General features: G+C 46.8%; 1 long non-coding RNA gene across 1 annotated transcript; it reads left to right on the top strand.

Moving 5' to 3' along the window:
- Positions 1-1430: 1430 nt before the first annotated feature.
- On the top strand, positions 1431-10556 carry LOC121020096 (uncharacterized). Its single transcript, XR_005785933.1, has 3 exons — positions 1431-1541; positions 8498-8762; positions 10169-10556. It is a non-coding gene; the product is annotated as an uncharacterized LOC121020096 (long non-coding RNA).
- The last annotated feature ends 2266 nt before the right edge of the window (positions 10557-12822 follow it).

Below are 12822 nucleotides of genomic sequence, written 5' to 3'. Positions count from 1 at the left end.
CCGCCAGGCGCCCCAGTTCTCTTTAAAGATCAGGAGTTTTGGCTACACGGGGCCCCGGTCCCACATGGCAAGCAACAACCGGCCTGAGCAGCACCGTGGGACCCAGGTGGCTCAGGTCCCACTGTTCCCTATTGTTCATACCAAGTGCCCTTGGTTCATTTTTTTTTTTTTTTTAACCTTCTGTGGACACCACCCATCTCGGACGTATTTTGACCTCTAGGAGACGTGTCACACCGGAGGCAACGATGACCCTGGCCAGCTTCACGGTGGTGGTAAGCTGGAGCTAGGACTCGTCAGACACTGGACAAGAGGGAGTCATTCGTGCAAAGCAGGGGATTCATCCACCGCCCCACAAGGACGCCACAGGCCCGCGATTTCCAAGCTGGTAGCTTCCATGAGGCTGGGCTCAGCGGCCATCAATTTGCAAGTCAAAGCACGATCAGGAAGATGGTGGGCATTAGAATCAGAAAATGTGCTTGAACTAAATTACACGAGCTCTGGGTGGAGCAGGGGGAGAGAGGGAGAGCCGCTTGGGTCTGAATCATTTCGTCAGCCGTTGTAAGCCCAGGAATGAGCCCGAGTTCCCTTGACGGGTCCCGGGTCCTTCCTACCTCTCGTGACCGGAACACCTCGCCTCCCTGAGTGTGATGCCGGGGAAGGTTCGGAAAATTTGAATGAGGCGGCCCCGAAATACAACCCGCCTTCTCCATCCAGCGCCAAATGGAAGAAATCGTGAGGTTGCACAAAATAGGGGACAAAATGGCCGTGTCAGACACCGGGATCGTATCTCTGGGGTTGTTCAGCGTAAGAGTACTGGGGCGTAAACAGTGTGGCCTCAGAAGGAGCGAAAGTCACCTTGACTTTGCGCCCAGGATGAGTTAGTCACTTGAAGGACCCTAATCAGGAGCTCACCTGCCAGCAGTAGGCCCTTCAGTACTTCCGGTGTTGTTCTAGAATTCTACACCAGAGGCTTTGCTGGAAAGGGACGCTGCCACTGGTAGGCATTTTCCCTGGTAAAACAAGTAAGGCTGGAAACACAGTCGGTTAGAAATACCGCACGGGTACCGCTATCCTGACATGGCGTAAGCATCCCGCAGGCCCCACCTGTTACAATCTCGAGAGCAGGGCTGGAGGTATTTCTTCCCTTTGCTTTTAGTATAATTTAATTGCAAGTTTATAGAACTTAATTTTTACTAATGGCTGTGTTTAACGACCGACTTCCACAATTCCTGAAAAGTTGACAGTCAGTCCTCACGAGCCTGCGTGGGCGGCCCCAGCCCAGCACAGCCTGAGTCTGGGGTTTCCCCCCCTCCTTCTTCTTGGCCTACTTAGCGCCTACACAGCCTTCCCGGATCTCAGCCAGGCGGTACTTGGTCAGGAAATTCTCCGTGCATTCTGCCGCAGGCCCCATCACACTGGTGGGAGCTAATTAGACACGTGATGATTGTTCTGTCCTTCTGGGCCCTTTACGGTGTCAGCTCCGTGGAAGCAGACTTCTGGTCTCCCCTGGCTCCCATGCCACCCAGAGCGCCTGGCACACGGTAGGTGCCCAAATAATATTGTTTAAGGAATGAATGAATGAATGATGTGTGAATAAATGAATGAACGGATAAAATGTTTCCATTAAGGCTTTCTCTATCTTTTACACGTCCAAGTTTGGTTGATACTGTGCAGAAATTATGTAAAATTCTGTGCCCAGAGAGTGAACCATTTCTTAAATAAATGGCCCGCTTCTCAGCTCTTTGCAAGAGCTCAATCTTTTTTTTTATTTTTGAGAGAGAGAGAGAGAGAGAGAGCGTAAGAGGCGGAGGGGCAGAGAGAGAGGGAGACACAGAATCCAAAGCAGGCTCCAGGCTCTGAACTATCAGTGCACAACGTCGGATGCCCAACCGACTGAGCCCCCCAGGTGCCCTGATAAGTTATTCACGGAAGCTGCTAAATTCGATGTCGTTTTTACTCAGCGATACCCAGAACAACTGCTTACCTTTAAGCTTCGATCTGAAAGAAAAATCATTTTCTACCGCATTTACACCATTAAAATTGCTGTTTGTCTTGCATCCAACCTGAAACCTCACCAATTCAGGTTGGACAAGCATTACCAAGTGATTTAGAAACCTAGATGTTAACCCCCTAACAGGCTATGTGACGTCGGCCGTCCTCTTTCTCTCTGGACGTCAGGGTCCTCGTCTGTAAAATAAGATTCATTCATTAAAATTTCCTGGGGCGCTTGGGTGGCTCAGTCGATTGAGCGTCCGACTTCAGCTCGGGTCACGATCTCGCGGTCCGTGAGTTCGAGCCCCGCGTCGGGCTCTGTGCTGATGGCTTGCAGCCTGGAGCCGGCTTCCGATTCTGTGTCTCGCCCTCTCTCCACCCCTCCCCTGCTCGTGCCCTGTCTCTCTCTCTGTCTCTCAATAATAAATAAACGTTAAACAAAATTTTAAATAAAATTTACTAAATGCCGTCGTGTGGGGCATCGCTCAGAGTTTACCTTTTCTGATGAGGCTTGCAGTGTAGCGGGGTCAAACAGTCAAGACAAAGACCAAGAACTAAGCCACTGAGGGGCACCTGGCTGGCTCAGTCAGTGGAGCATGTGACTCTTGATCTTGGCATCATGAGTTCAAGCCCTGCATTGGGTGTACAGCTTAAAAAAAGAAAAAAAAAAAAAGACCATTGAAATAACACTGGAAAAGTGCATGAAGAAAACACAACCAGAGGAAATAAGACAGCAGTGGAGCAGAAGGAGGACCGAGGAGGCCTCTTTAAGGAGGCGATATTTGAGCATCAATCTGAATATAAGACCTTAGAGATGAGCTTTACAGGCAGAGGCAAAGAAGGGCAAAGAACTAATTTTGCACGGTTAAGAAACAGCCAGAAGGCTAGCTAGCATGGATGGAGCAAAATGAATAAGTGAGAGGGTGGTAATAGATGCATTTAGAAGGATAAGAGCCAGAATTAAGCAAGCCCGAGGAAAGCCTGGTCTATCCAGGGCCCTGTAGAACAGGCCACTGTTGACTTTGGTCAGTGCTTTCCAACTTTGGGCCACAGTCCCAGTGGTGGTGGAAGTTGATGAATTTGCAAAGGTAGGAAATTACTCTAAAGATCCCATGATTTGGTATCCACTCAAGGTAATGTCTGTCAAGTAAATAAATGCAGCTCATATTTTGGATCCCACCAGCTTTGAAAGGTATTGGCAATGCTATCGTCATTTCCAGAAATACAAGCCCACTGCAAAAGCACTTGGGAATTTATAATTATGCATTTGCCATTATGTTTTTCTCAATCAATGAAAATGAAGAGCTCAGCGCTATCATGTGACTACGAACTGTCTGGTGGGAAAAAAAACACACACACTCATCTTCCTACCTGGAAGGACACGTTTTGAGACTGTCCAGACCCTTCTATTGCTAAAATCATAGAAGATTCTGCTACAAGAAAATATGTTAAGGCAAAAAGAGCACACAGTGATTTTTTTTAAAAAGGCGGGGGGGGGGGCACCTGGGTGGCTCAGTCGGTTGGGCATCTGACTTCAGCTCAGGTCATGATCTCATGGTTTGTGGGTTCGAGCCTGGCATTGGGCTCTATGCTGACAGCTCAGAGCCTGGAGCCTGCTACAGATTCTGTGTCTCCCTCTCTCTCTCCCCATCCCCTGCTGGTGCTCACTCTCTCACTCTCTCAAAGGTAAATAAACATTAAAAAAAAATTAAAAATTTTTAAAAATAATAAATAAATAATATTATTATTACTATAGCAAGAATTTAGTGAGTACCTACTATCAGCGAGGCACTGTTGTGTTTTTCCCTTCAGTTACAAGTCTAATCTCCAAAACAGTTGTGTAAAATAAGCATTACAATTCAAGGTATCTTTGGGTTCAGAATGTTCGCTAAATTGACCATGTTCACACAAGTGAATGGGAGAGAAGAGGTAGACATCTGTCTTCATGGAAATGTGTCAGTTAGGTATGGCTGTGTGATGTGTATCACCCTGAAACTCAATGGCTTAAAATAATAAATATTTCTTACTGTTTATGGATCGGTGGGCTTAACCAAGGGGTCCCCTTCACAGCTGAGCTCACCCATGCGTCTGTCGTCAGCTGCGGGTTGAGTAGGTAGCTCTACCAGTGGAGACGACGCTGTCTCACCTGGTAGGATATCTGCCGGCTGTTGAGTAGGCAGCCCGTGATGGCTTCCACTGGGATGGAAGTCTCCAGAACGGCTGTGCCAACCTTGTGCATATGGCGGCAGCAGGCTTCCAAAATATGCATAGGATGGATGAGGCCTCCGGAGGCCTCAACTGCTCACTGCCACTGCATTTTGTTGGTCAAAGCAAGACACGAGGGGGCGCCCGGGTGGCCCAGTCGGTTGAGCATCTGATGTCGGCTCCGTTCACCATCCCGCAGCTCATGAGATTGAGCCCCGCATGAATCTCTGCACAAGTGGGATTCTCTCTCTCTCTCTGTCTTTCTCTCTGCCCCTCCCCCCTTGTGCTCCCTCTCTTTCTGTCTCAAAATAAATAAATAAACTTAAAAAAAAAAAAAACCAGCAAGACATGAATCCAACTGACATTCCAGGAGTGGCAGGCAGACTTTACCCCGTGATGGACGGCCTCACCAGAATGATATCGCAAAGGGTATGGCTGTCGGCAGGGGTAAAGAGATACAGCGTCGGGGCGCCTGGGTGGCGCAGTCGGTTGAGCGTCCGACTTCAGCCAGGTCACGATCTCGCGGTCCGTGAGTTCGAGCCCCGCGTCGGGCTCTGGGCTGATGGCTCGGAGCCTGAAGCCTGTTTCCGATTCTGTGTCTCCCTCTCTCTCTGCCCCTTCCCCGTTCATGCTCTGTCTCTCTCTGTCCCAAAAATAAAAATAAATGTTGGAAAAAAAAAAAAAAGAGAGATACAGCGTCTTTTGACAACCCATCTGCCCAAATAAAAACAAAACAAAATAAATTATGTGCTATTAGAGAGCAAGTAATGAAGACACAGTTTGATCAGGAACCTCAAAACCAAGTAAGCCCCCCGCTTTGGAGAAGAGTTGGCAGTTTCTTTTCTTTTTTTTTTTTTGAAGTGTTTGTTTTAAGTTTATTTATTTATTCTGAGAGAGAAAGAGTGAGCAGGAGAGGGGCAGAGACAGAGGGAGAGAGAATTCCAAGCAGGCTCCGTGCTGTCAGCACAGAGCCTGACCTGGGGCTCAAACCCACGAACGGTGAGAACCGAAATCAAGAGCCAGAGGTTTAACCGACTGAGCCGTGCAGGCACCCTGGCAGTTTCTTAATCATACATTAAACACATACCTACTCTATGACCCAGGAATTCAACTCCTAGGTATTTCCCCAAGGAAAATAAACATGCATGCCCTCCAAAAAGAGTTACACAGATACGTCCACCGGAGCCTCATTCACAGTAGCCAAAAACTGGAAAGGAAATGATAACTATCCTTCAGCGACAAATAGATACACAAAGCGCTGTACATCCTCACAACGGCCCGGGGAATCATTTCAGACCGAACTAAGGATGCACAAATAGAATGAATGAATCTCAAAAACATTATAATACTGCAAGAAGCCAGACACAAAGAGTATACATCTCGACTGGTTCCATTTTCATGAGGCTCTGACGCTGGCACGTCTGAGTGATGGGGCTAGAAATCAAAACCACAGAGGCGGGCGGGTTATTGCTGGAAAGAGGGATGAGGGATCGTACAAACACCGTGGAAGGTTCTCTACCAATTAGGACGGCGGTTACAAGGTGGTTACAAGGTGGTTACATTTGTTGAAACTCATAAAAGCATACTTGGAATCCTTATGATTTATTGTATGCAAATTGGACCCCGATTAATGATAATAATAATAACAATAATAATAATAATAACAAAGACAGGCTCCCCAAGGCTTTCAAAGAGAGGTCTGGAAGAACTGGCAGGGTTTCGTTGTGATGCTCCGTGAGTCACAGCATTAGAGAAGCGGTCTGATGGGGGCCCCTGGGGGAACGCGAAAGCCTCAATATGTCCTTACCTGACCCGGCTACGATAGAAAGAAGGATCATTCATTTACGTTTCCAAGAGACACACAGGAAACAGCAACAAAATGTGCAGGTAAATTCCCTGAAGCTAGCTGGGGTCGTGGGGATTTAAGTTTGCTGGTAGGAGGAGGCTTGGATGCCATACTGGAGTCAGATGGCAGGAAAAAGAGGAAAGATCCACGGGGAGCCTTCTGTAGGAGTCAGACCTCACACAGAAAGTTGTGAATCAGGTTCCTGGTGTTTATGCTGCATAAAAGCCAATAATTCCTTTGGTTGGAGAATTGCTCACAAGGCATCTGACTCTTTGATGGGGGAGACCGAGAAGACTTCTCTTGGCTCAGATTGAATGTACCAGTGACAATAAAATAAATCCCGGCGGAGAACCGTCCTGCTAGCCCTAGGCTAGGGGCAAAGTGGGGATCATGGAACATTGGATCTTTGTCTTGGGAGCTTCCCCCCTCCCCCCATATAACTCATCCTCCTGTTTTAGAATGCAACGTTCTTTTCCGTAAAGACAACAGAGTCTAAGTTATTTTAAAATTCCTCCGAAACCGACTGAGGCCCTGAGAACATGTTTTAATAATAGTTTGCATGTTTTCAGCGGCCTGTGCGCTTTAATTCTTGCTCAATGTGCTCGAATCCCATGACACAGATACTGTTTGCTCCATTTTACAGACAAGAGGATTGCGGCTCCCACTTGCTCACGGCGTGGCCGCTCCTCCCTCTACAGGCTTTCAGAGTTGAACTGAGTACGGTTTTTGAGGTGCCTGTAAGAAAACAGGGCGCGTGTCCCGTTCCCTTTTGCAAATAATCTAAAAATAATCTTTCCAGACTCTAACTGCGCGTCCTGCTTCCTCCTGAACTTGGGTTTACAATTACTGGCCCCGAGTACTATTTGAGCTTTATTTGTGGGTCGAATGGGAAGAAAGGGGAGGCAGGCTGAACGCAAACAAGATGGCATGCGTGTCCCAGGAAGGCTCTGTTTCTCTCTGGTTCCGAAGGAGACACGTGCTGGGCGGGCGGAGTCACCGCGCACGACAACAGAAAGCATGGTGACTCCGTGGCCTCGGTCCTGCCTGCAGAAACTGCAAGAGTTCACTTCCTTGCTGTCTTCCAGCCACCGTGTTAAATCATCGCTGCCAATTTGGGTATGACAGTTTTCCTAGTTTTGCTTGTATTAATTGGTCAACTGGCTTTGCTTTTGTTGTTCTTTAAGAACTACCAATATAAGGAGCGGTCTCATGTTGCTGTGCCTTTACGTTGTATAATGAAATACATATAGTAACATTCTGAGTCTACGGGATCTTTTCTTCTTTGAAATGGGTCTGGATATTCCCCATATTACAGAAGTCTGTCTCTCACCAGTACGGGTGGCCCCACTGCTTTCTTTTAAGTGCGTAAATGTCTCGTATGTTTCCTAAAGAAATTTCAAAATCCCTAGTAGTCAAAGAAATGTAACAAAAACCAAATATGATTTCCTCTGTTATATCTGCAAGTTAGGTGTGTTTTAAGTTAAAAGCCCTGTGTTTCTTGGAAGAAACAAATATATCCCTCTATACAACGCAGGTAAAATATACATTAACACAACCTTTGATGGGAATGCAATTTGACAGCATGTATCATGAGCCTGAAAAATATGACAACTCTGGGGCGCCCAGGGGGCTCAGTCGGTTGAGTGTCCGACTTCGGCTCAGGTCATGATCTCACAGCTCGTGAGTTCGAGCCCCGCGTCCAGCTCTGTGCTGACACCTCAGATCCTGGAGCCTGCTTTGGATTCTGTGTCTCCGTCTCTCTCTGCCCCGAACCCACTCACATTCTGTCTCTGTCTCTCTCAAAAATAAAAATAAACATTAAAAAAATATATATATGACAACTATGACTCCAGCATTCCATCCTGGGTAAATGACACGGAAAAGGAAAGAAGGAAGGGAGGGAAGGAAGGGAGGGTGAGAGAGAGGGAGACAGAGAAAAAATACAACCAGAAATTCTGACAACGGGAGATTGTTGAAATGTTCCCCCCTACAATATGATATAGTCCTTTTAAATGATGCTAGTGAAGAATATTGAACATCGTAATGGAAAAGTAGTCCCAAGTGTCAAAAGAAAAGCATGCCCCATCTTTTCTAGAGTGCATATGTTTTTAAATTTTTTTTAATGTTTATTTAATTTTGAGAGAGAGAGAGACAGAGCAGGAGTGGGGGAGGAGCAGAGAGAGAGACACACACACACAGAATCCGAAACAGGCTCCAGGCTCAAAGCTGTCAGCACAGAGCCGGACGCGGGGCTCGAACCCATGAACTGTGAGATCATGACCTGAGCCCAAGTCAGACGCTTAAACGACTGAGCCGCCCAGGTGCCCGCAGAGTATATATGTTTTTAAATGCTCAGAAAAAAAAGACTGGATGGATTCACAACACAATGTCGACACTGGTAACTGCTAAATGGCAACATTAGCCACGACTTTATTTTCCTCTTTTTGTTTTCAGATGTTTTTAATGAGCTACTGTGAATGAATACTGACCTTGGAGATCAGCATGGTGAATGAACCTGGGCGTAAAACAAATTGGGGTGAAGTTCTCCCCTGTGCCCGCTTCTCTGCGTGTTTTCGGAGCAGTTATTTAATCTTCCTGAATCTCTCTGTCCTCATCGATAAAATGGGGTGAAGTTTATGTCTACTTTAAAAAGCTGTATTAAATGAGATAACATGCATCCAGGGACTTAGCACTGAGATTGGCAAATATCCTGAGCTCGGTAAGTAGCATTTGCAATGAGCGAAGGCTGATAAAAATGTTTTCTTTTAATCAAGCGCATGTTTAAGTAAACATTTCTCAGTCTTCTAAGTGTGCTCACCAAACATTTAGCTTCCACTAGGAAGTTCTGCTAAGGGAGGGGAGAGAGAGGAATAAACGTCCCAGCATGTTTTCCACTGGCCTTGTAATCGAAAGATGTTTCTTTGGAGCTCTGAAAGTCACCGGAAGCCTTTATTAATCATGGACTAGCACGGGGCGCCTGGGTGGCGCAGTCGGTTAAGCGTCCGACCTCAGCCAGGTCACGACCTCGCGGTCCGTGAGTTCGAGCCCCGCGTCGGGCTCTGGGCTGACGGCTCGGAGCCTGGAGCCTGTTTCCGATTCTGTGTCTCCCTCTCTCTCTGCCCCTCGCCCGTTCACGCTCTGTCTCTCTCTGTCCCAAAAATAAATAAGCGTTGAAAAAAAAAAAAAGTTAAAAAAAAAAAATCATGGACTAGCGGTTCTTCACCAGGGGCAATTCTTCCTCCCAGGGGACTTCTGACAATGTCTGCAGACGTGTTGGGCTTTCACAACAAGGTGTCTAGCGGGTAGAGACCACGGATGCTGCTGAACGGCCTGTAACCCACAGGACGGCCCCCACCGCACAGAACAATCGGCCCCAGAGGTCAAGAGCGCCCCAGTTGAGAGGCTCTGCTCATGGCATTAACGGCACACCATCTGATGATTGAAGGGGTGTGTGGCCAACTGAGCCTACTTCCTTACCACTTTTTGATCCACCATGTATATTTGTGGGTAGAGCTGGAGTGAAAACCTTTCAGAAGCACCTGCTCAGCCCCACCCCTCCGCCCCCGCCAGCCCCCACCGACCGTGATTTTCCCTGTTCAGCCTGGTTAGATCTCAAGCCTACTCTGCACAAAAATCTCAGGTTCGTTATCGGGGGTAAAAAGATGAAGCCCGTTTCTGTCTTTGGTCTTTTGAGACAAAGAAAGACGAGCTCATAAATAAGCAGCTCGCGGAAACCCGGGGTGGCTAAGTGGGAGGCGGTCTGAATCTTGGAGTCTGGCCAATGTGAGTCAAAACTCAGTTTCCCTCACCTCCTCCCTCTGTGATCCTGAATAAGATTTTTTTTTTCGTTTACTTCTTCAAAAACTTAGTTTCCTTACCTGAAAAAATGGAGCCCACGGTACCAAGACTGAAGGGTTCCAAGAATTAGATGTAAATGACATACAAAGCCCAGAACCCAGGGCCAGGCACAGGCACACGGACGGGGGGTGAGCCCTCAGGAAATGATGGCAATCACTGTAAGTGAAATGAAAGGAAGAGAAGAAGAAGAAGAGAAAAGAGGAAACACTCTTGGCAGTTATTTTATTGAGTTGGGTTTTTTTTTTTTTTTTTTTTTTTTTTGGTAAGTCCCTCAGAATGTCCATTGGAGCCTAATGCCTTCGGCCTGTAAGCCCGCAGCACAAAGATCGCAAAGCCAAGTTGCTGAACAAACCCGTTTCCAAATTACAAGTGCTCCTCGGGGCCAAGAAAGGAATTCACGGGGCAGCGTTTGCCAAGAAATCATTTATCAGATCAGAAGTCGATGTCACTGGTTCCCTAGCATCAAAACTCAGCTCCAAACCACAAAGCCGGAGAGCATTTTCTTTGTAACTGGTCTGACAGACACTCTCCCAGCCTTCATATGTAAAGAGAGCTCATAGATGAGTTTTTTTAAAGGCAACGCCCGTAAAAAGAAACCGGGGAGGCTAATGAATGAACGCACTGTGATGCTCAGCTCGTTAGTAAGGCAATTATACCCACTGCGCACCTCCGGGAGGAGGGGGGGAGGGGGTGCTCGCACCCCAGTCTATTGGGGCTGCACTCTCAGAATCGTGTTGTTCACAGCCAGCGTGACCGTACTCGGTATTCCTGCTTAGAAAACAGCAACAACGATAAGAGTAATGAAAGTGAGAACAAGAACGTTGAAATATTTTTGTTAAAGTCTATGTATTGCGTGTGAGAGAGACAGAGAGTGCGCACGCACAGGGGAAGGGCAGAGAGAGAGGGAGAGAGAGAATCCCAAGCAGGTTCTGTACTGCCAATATGGAACCCAACTCGGGGCTCGAACTTGCAAACCGTGAGGTGAGGACCTGACCCGAGATCAAGAGTGAGATGCTTAACGGACTGAACCACCCAGGTGCCCCGGGAGAGCATGCAACTCTTGATCTCAGGGTCATGAGTTCAAACCCCACACTGGGCTCACTTAAAAAGGATATTTTGGGGTGCGGGATGGCTCAGCCGGTTAAGCATCCGACTCTTGATCTCGGCTCAGGCCATGATCTCATCGTTCATGATCTCTCTCAAAACAAATAAACTAAAAAAAAAAGCTTACATGCTTTCCTGACTAAGCCAGCCAGGCACCCCTGTTGTAATATTTGGTGGGATTTTTTTTTAATGTTTATTCATTTTTGAGAGAAAAGATGAGTGGGGGAGGGGCAGAAAGAGAGGGAGACACAGAATCAGAAGCAGGCTCCAGGCTCTGAGCTGTCAGCACAGAGCCCCACGCAGGGCTCAAACTCACAAACTGTGAAATCCTGACCTGAGCTGAAGTCAGACACTCAACCAACTAAGCCACCCAGGTGCCCCTATTTGGTGGGATTTTAACATTTAATTATTTTTGAGAGAGAAAAGACAGAGCATGAGCAGGGGAGGGGTAGAAAGAGAGGGAGACACAGAAGCAGAAGCAGGCTCCACTCTCTGAGCCATCAGCACAGAGCCCGATGCAGGGCTCGACCTCACAAACCATGAGATCATGACCTGAGCCGAAGTCGGACGCTTCACCGACCGAGCCACCCAGGCGCCCCAATACTTGGCGGAATTTTTAAAAATGATTTTATTGGTATGTACATAACATACGGTAAACTGTGCATATTTAAAAGATAAAACTTGCTATATTCTGTCGTACGTATATGGACATATAGGAAACCATCACCCTCAATCAATTTAGTGAGTATATCCTTCATTCCCAAAAGTTTCCTTGTAATCCTTCCCTTCCCTCCTACCCCTCCAGTATAGGCAATCAAATCTGCTTTCTGTTGCTACAGATTCGTGTGTACTTTCTAGAGTTTTATACAAATGGAATCAAATAACATATGCTCTTTTCTGTCTAGCACCTTTCAGCATAATGATTTTGAGATTCATCCAATCTTATCACATTCATCAGTTGACCGGCATGTGAGTTATTTTCAGTTCGGGGCTATTGCAATTAAAGCCACTATAAACGTTTATGCTCGCCTAGTTATAGACGTATATTTCGTCTTCTCTAGGGTAAACGCCTAAGGGTAAATGGGCTGGATCTTAGATTAGGTGTATGTTTAACATTGTAAGAAACTGGAAAACTATTTTCCGAAGTGGTTGTACTCTTTTGCGTTCCTACCGGTGGTGAAGGAGTGTTTCGGTTCTACATTTTTGCCAACCCTTGGTAAGGTCACTATTTTAATTTTAGCAGAGAAGATCATAACTAATAAAGTAATATAACAGTGAGAATATTTTTAACTGTAAAGCTGATAGAAGAAAATCATCATTGTTAACACCCAGCGTTGGCAAGGGTACGGAGGAAAGTACTCTTGGTTTTTGTTCGGTTTTTTAAATTCATTTATTTATTTTAAAAGAGAGAGACAAGAGAGCAATCAGGGGAGGGGCAGAGAGAGAGATTGGGAGAGAATCCCAAGCAGGATCCTGGCTGTCGGCACAGAGCCCAATGTGAGGCTCGGACTCACGAACCGTGAGATCATGACCTGAGTGGAAACCAAGGGCCAGACGCTTAACAGACTGAGCCCCCCGGGCACCCCAGTACTCCTGTTACTGAGGGTGGAAATGAAAATTAGCATCATTTTCTGGGAGCCAGGGTGTGCGTTGTGTCTGGACTTACAGTGTGTGTCTTGAAACCTCTCATTTTATTTTATTGAACAATTCCCCTTCTGAAGATGTATCCTGAAGACGTAAAACCCCTTGCAAACACACACCGGAGCCCTGCTGTCGGCGGCAGGAGGTTCTGCATCCATTAGTTTCCTCGAGAAGCA

This window comes from Herpailurus yagouaroundi, unplaced genomic scaffold (assembly GCF_014898765.1).
Source record: "Herpailurus yagouaroundi ecotype Mexico unplaced genomic scaffold, PumYag 246, whole genome shotgun sequence".
Taxonomy (NCBI): Eukaryota; Metazoa; Chordata; class Mammalia; order Carnivora; family Felidae; genus Herpailurus; species Herpailurus yagouaroundi.
This window is presented reverse-complemented; position numbering and strand designations above follow the sequence as displayed.